Source organism: Phyllobates terribilis, unplaced genomic scaffold (genome assembly GCF_046119375.1).
Source record: "Phyllobates terribilis strain yellow unplaced genomic scaffold, ASM4611937v1 Scaffold_5__5_contigs__length_657084704, whole genome shotgun sequence".
NCBI classification, from domain to species: domain Eukaryota; kingdom Metazoa; phylum Chordata; class Amphibia; order Anura; family Dendrobatidae; genus Phyllobates; species Phyllobates terribilis.
Genome location: NW_027362765.1, coordinates 289,958,025 through 289,964,043, shown reverse-complemented (window position 1 = coordinate 289,964,043; position 6,019 = coordinate 289,958,025).

Here is a 6,019-nt window from a genome sequence, read left to right as displayed (position 1 = left end):
TTCTGTGTATTGTTATACAGGTGGAGCAGACCTCTGCAGTTCTGTGTATTGTTATACAGGTGGAGCAGACCTCTGCAGTAATGTGTATTGTTATACAGGTGGAGCAGACTTCTGCAGTTCTCTCTATTGTTATACAGGTGGAGCAGACCTCTACAGTTCTCTGTATTGTTATACAGGTGGAGCAGACCTCTACAGTTATCTGTATTGTTATACAGGTGGAGCAGACCTCTGCAGTTCTGTGTAGTGTTATACAGGTGGAGCAGACCTCTGCAGTTCTGTGTAGTGTTATACAGGTGGAGCAGACCTCTGCAGTTCTGTGTATTGTTATACAGGTGGAGCAGACCCCTGCAGTTCTGTGTATTGTTATACAGGTGGAGCAGACCTCTGCAGTTCTGTGTATTGTTATACAGGTGGAGCAGACCTCTGCAGTTCTGTGTATTGTTATACAGGTGGAGCAGACCTCTGCAGTTCTGTGTATTGTTATACAGGTGGAGCAGACCTCTGCAGTTCTGTGTATTGTTATACAGGTGGAACAGACCTCTGCAGTTCTGTGTATTGTTATACGGGTGGAGCAGACCTCTGCAGTTCTGTGTATTGTTATACGGGTGGAGCAGACCTCTGCAGTTCTGTGTATTGTTATACAGGTGGAGCAGACCTCTGCAGTTCTGTGTATTGTTATACAGGTGGAGCAGACCTCTGCATTGTTATATAATACAGGTGGAGCAGACCTCTGCAGTTCTGTGTATTGTTATACAGGTGGAGCAGACCTCTGCAGTTCTGTGTATTGTTATACAGGTGGAGCAGACCTCTGCAGTTCTGTGTATTGTTATACAGGTGGAGCAGACCTCTGCAGTAATGTGTATTGTTATACAGGTGGAGCAGACTTCTGCAGTTCTCTCTATTGTTATACAGGTGGAGCAGACCTCTACAGTTCTCTGTATTGTTATACAGGTGGAGCAGACCTCTACAGTTATCTGTATTGTTATACAGGTGGAGCAGACCTCTGCAGTTCTGTGTAGTGTTATACAGGTGGAGCAGACCTCTGCAGTTCTGTGTAGTGTTATACAGGTGGAGCAGACCTCTGCAGTTCTGTGTATTGTTATACAGGTGGAGCAGACCCCTGCAGTTCTGTGTATTGTTATACAGGTGGAGCAGACCCCTGCAGTTCTGTGTATTGTTATACAGGTGGAGCAGACCTCTGCAGTTCTGTGTATTGTTATACAGGTGGAGCAGACCTCTGCAGTTCTGTGTATTGTTATACAGGTGGAGCAGACCTCTGCAGTTCTGTGTATTGTTATACAGGTGGAGCAGACCTCTGCAGTTCTGTGTATTGTTATACAGGTGGAGCAGACCTCTGCAGTTCTGTGTATTGTTATACAGGTGGAGCAGACCTCTGCAGTTCTGTGTATTGTTATACAGGTGGAGCAGACCTCTGCAGTTCTGTGTATTGTTATACAGGTGGAGCAGACCTCTGCAGTTCTCTGTATTGTTATACAGGTGGAGCAGACCTCTGCAGTTCTCTGTATTGTTATACAGGTGGAGCAGACCTCTGCAGTTCTCTGTATTGTTATACAGGTGGAGCAGACCTCTGCAGTTCTCTGTATTGTTATACAGGTGGAGCAGACCTCTGCAGTTCTCTGTATTGTTATACAGGTGGAGCAGACCTCTGCAGTTCTCTGTATTGTTATACAGGTGGAGCAGACCCCTGCAGTTCTCTGTATTGTTATACAGGTGGAGCAGACCCCTGCAGTTCTGTGTATTGTTATACAGGTGGAGCAGACTTCTGCAGTTCTCTGTATTGTTATACAGGTGGAGCAGACCTCTGCAGTTCTCTGTATTGTTATACAGGTGGAGCAGACCTCTGCATTGTTATATAATACAGGTGGAGCAGACCTCTGCAGTTCTGTGTATTGTTATACAGGTGGAGCAGACTTCTGCAGTTCTGTGTATTGTTATACAGGTGGAGCAGACCTCTGCATTGTTATATAATACAGGTGGAGCAGACCTCTGCAGTTCTGTGTATTGTTATACAGGTGGAGCAGACCTCTGCAGTTCTCTGTATTATTATACAGGTGGAGCAGACCCCTGCAGTTCTGTGTATTGTTATACAGGTGGAGCAGACCTCTGCAGTTCTGTGTATTGTTATACAGGTGGAGCAGACCTCTGCAGTTCTGTGTATTGTTATACAGGTGGAGCAGACTTCTGCAGTTCTGTGTATTGTTATACAGGTGGAGCAGACCTCTGCAGTTCTGTGTATTGTTATACAGGTGGAGCAGACCTCTGCATTGTTATATAATACAGGTGGAGCAGACCTCTGCAGTTCTGTGTATTGTTATACAGGTGGAGCAGACCTCTGCAGTTCTGTGTATTGTTATACAGGTGGAGCAGACCTCTGCAGTTCTGTGTATTGTTATACAGGTGGAGCAGACTTCTTCAGTTCTGTGTATTGTTATACAGGTGGAGCAGACCTCTGCAGTTCTCTGTATTGTTATACAGGTGGAGCAGACTTCTGCAGTTCTCTGTATTGTTATACAGGTGGAGCAGACCTCTGCAGTTCTCTGTATTGTTATACAGGTGGAGCAGACCTCTGCAGTTCTCTGTATTGTTATACAGGTGGAGCAGACCTCTTCAGTTCTGTGTAGTGTTATACAGGTGGAGCAGACCTCTTCAGTTCTGTGTAGTGTTATACAGATGGAGCAGACCTCTGCAGTTCTGTGTAGTGTTATACAGGTGGAGCAGACCTCTGCAGTTCTGTGTAGTGTTATACAGGTGGAGCAGACCTCTGCAGTTCTGTGTAGTGTTGTACAGGTGGAGCAGACCTCTGCAGTTCTGTGTATTGTTATACAGGTGGAGCAGACCTCTGCAGTTCTCTGTATTGTTATACAGGTGGAGCAGACCCCGGCAGTTCTGTGTATTGTTATACAGGTGGAGCAGACATCTGCAGTTCTGTGTATTGTTATACAGGTGGAGCAGACCTCTGCAGTTCTGTGTATTGTTATACAGGTGGAGCAGACTTCTGCAGTTCTGTGTATTGTTATACAGGTGGAGCAGACCTCTGCAGTTCTGTGTATTGTTATACAGGTGGAGCAGACTTCTGCAGTTCTGTGTATTGTTATACAGGTGGAGCAGACTTCTGCCGTTCTGTGTATTGTTATACAGGTGGAGCAGACTTCTGCAGTTCTGTGTATTGTTATACAGGTGGAGCAGACCTCTGCAGTTCTGTGTAGTGTTATACAGGTGGAGCAGACCTCTGCAGTTCTGTGTAGTGTTGTACAGGTGGAGCAGACCTCTGCAGTTCTGTGTATTGTTATACAGGTGGAGCAGACCTCTGCAGTTCTCTGTATTGTTATACAGGTGGAGCAGACCTCTGCAGTTCTCTGTATTGTTATACAGGTGGAGCAGACCTCTGCAGTTCTGTGTATTGTTATACAGGTGGAGCAGACATCTGCAGTTCTGTGTAGTGTTGTACAGGTGGAGCAGACCTCTGCAGTTCTGTGTATTGTTATACAGGTGGAGCAGACCCCGGCAGTTCTGTGTATTGTTATACAGGTGGAGCAGACCTCTTCAGTTCTCTGTATTGTTATACAGGTGGAGCAGACCTCTGCAGTTCTCTGTATTGTTATAAAGGTGGAGCAGACCTCTGCCGTTCTCTGTATTGTTATACAGGTGGAGCAGACCTCTGCAGTTCTGTGTATTGTTATACAGGTGGAGCAGACTTCTGCAGTTCTCTGTATTGTTATACAGGTGGAGCAGACCTCTGCAGTTCTCTGTATTGTTATACAGGTGGAGCAGACTTCTGCAGTTCTGTGTATTGTTATACAGGTGGAGCAGACTTCTGCCGTTCTGTGTATTGTTATACAGGTGGAGCAGACTTCTGCCGTTCTGTGTATTGTTATACAGGTGGAGCAGACTTCTGCCGTTCTGTGTATTGTTATACAGGTGGAGCAGACTTCTGCAGTTCTGTGTATTGTTATACAGGTGGAGCAGACCTCTGCAGTTCTGTGTAGTGTTATACAGGTGGAGCAGACCTCTGCAGTTCTGTGTAGTGTTGTACAGGTGGAGCAGACCTCTGCAGTTCTGTGTATTGTTATACAGGTGGAGCAGACCTCTGCAGTTCTCTGTATTGTTATACAGGTGGAGCAGACCCCGGCAGTTCTGTGTATTGTTATACAGGTGGAGCAGACATCTGCAGTTCTGTGTATTGTTATACAGGTGGAGCAGACCTCTGCAGTTCTGTGTATTGTTATACAGGTGGAGCAGACCTCTGCAGTTCTGTGTATTGTTATACAGGTGGAGCAGACCTCTGCAGTTCTGTGTATTGTTATACAGGTGGAGCAGACCTCTGCAGTTCTGTGTATTGTTATACAGGTGGTGCAGACTTCTGCAGTTCTGTGTATTGTTATACAGGTGGAGCAGACATCTGCAGTTCTCTGTATTGTTATAAAGGTGGAGCAGACCTCTGCCGTTCTCTGTATTGTTATACAGGTGGAGCAGACCTCTGCAGTTCTGTGTATTGTTATACAGGTGGAGCAGACTTCTGCAGTTCTCTGTATTGTTATACAGGTGGAGCAGACCTCTGCAGTTCTCTGTATTGTTATACAGGTGGAGCAGACTTCTGCAGTTCTGTGTATTGTTATACAGGTGGAGCAGACCTCTGCAGTTCTGTGTATTGTTATACAGGTGGAGCAGACCTCTGCAGTTCTGTGTATTGTTATACAGGTGGAGCAGACCTCTGCAGTTCTGTGTATTGTTATACAGGTGGAGCAGACCTCTGCAGTTCTGTGTATTGTTATACAGGTGGAGCAGACCTCTGCAGTTCTGTGTATTGTTATACAGGTGGAGCAGACTTCTGCAGTTCTGTGTAGTGTTATACAGGTAGAGCAGACTTCTGCAGTTCTCTGTAGTGTTATACAGGTGGAGCAGACCTCTACAGTTCTCTGTATTGTTATACAGGTGGAGCAGACCTCTGCAGTTCTCTGTATTGTTATACAGGTGGAGCAGACCTCTGCAGTTCTCTGTATTGTTATACAGGTGGAGCAGACCTCTGCAGTTCTGTGTAGTGTTATACAGGTGGAGCAGACCTTTGTAGTTCTGTGTAGTGTTATACAGGTGGAGCAGACCTCTGCAGTTCTGTGTAGTGTTATACAGGTGGAGCAGACCCCTGCAGTTCTGTGTATTGTTATACAGGTGGAGCAGACCTCTGCAGTTCTGTGTATTGTTATACAGGTGGAGCAGACCTCTGCAGTTCTGTGTATTGTTATACAGGTGGAGCAGACCTCTGCAGTTCTGTGTATTGTTATACAGGTGGAGCAGACTTCTGCAGTTCTGTGTATTGTTATACAGGTGGAGCAGACCTCTGCATTGTTATATAATACAGGTGGAGCAGACCTCTGCAGTTCTGTGTATTGTTATACAGGTGGAGCAGACTTCTGCAGTTCTGTGTATTGTTATACAGGTGGAGCAGACCTCTGCAGTTCTGTGTATTGTTATACAGGTGGAGCAGACCTCTGCAGTTCTGTGTATTGTTATACAGGTGGAGCAGACTTCTGCAGTTCTGTGTAGTGTTATACAGGTAGAGCAGACTTCTGCAGTTCTCTGTAGTGTTATACAGGTGGAGCAGACCTCTACAGTTCTCTGTATTGTTATACAGGTGGAGCAGACCTCTGCAGTTCTCTGTATTGTTATACAGGTGGAGCAGACCTCTGCAGTTCTCTGTATTGTTATACAGGTGGAGCAGACCTCTGCAGTTCTGTGTAGTGTTATACAGGTGGAGCAGACCTTTGTAGTTCTGTGTAGTGTTATACAGGTGGAGCAGACCTCTGCAGTTCTGTGTAGTGTTATACAGGTGGAGCAGACCCCTGCAGTTCTGTGTAGTGTTATACAGGTGGAGCAGACCTCTGCAGTTCTGTGTATTGTTATACAGGTGGAGCAGACCTCTGCAGTTCTGTGTATTGTTATACAGGTGGAGCAGACCTCTGCAGTTCTCTGTATTGTTATACAGGTGGAGCAGACCTCTGCA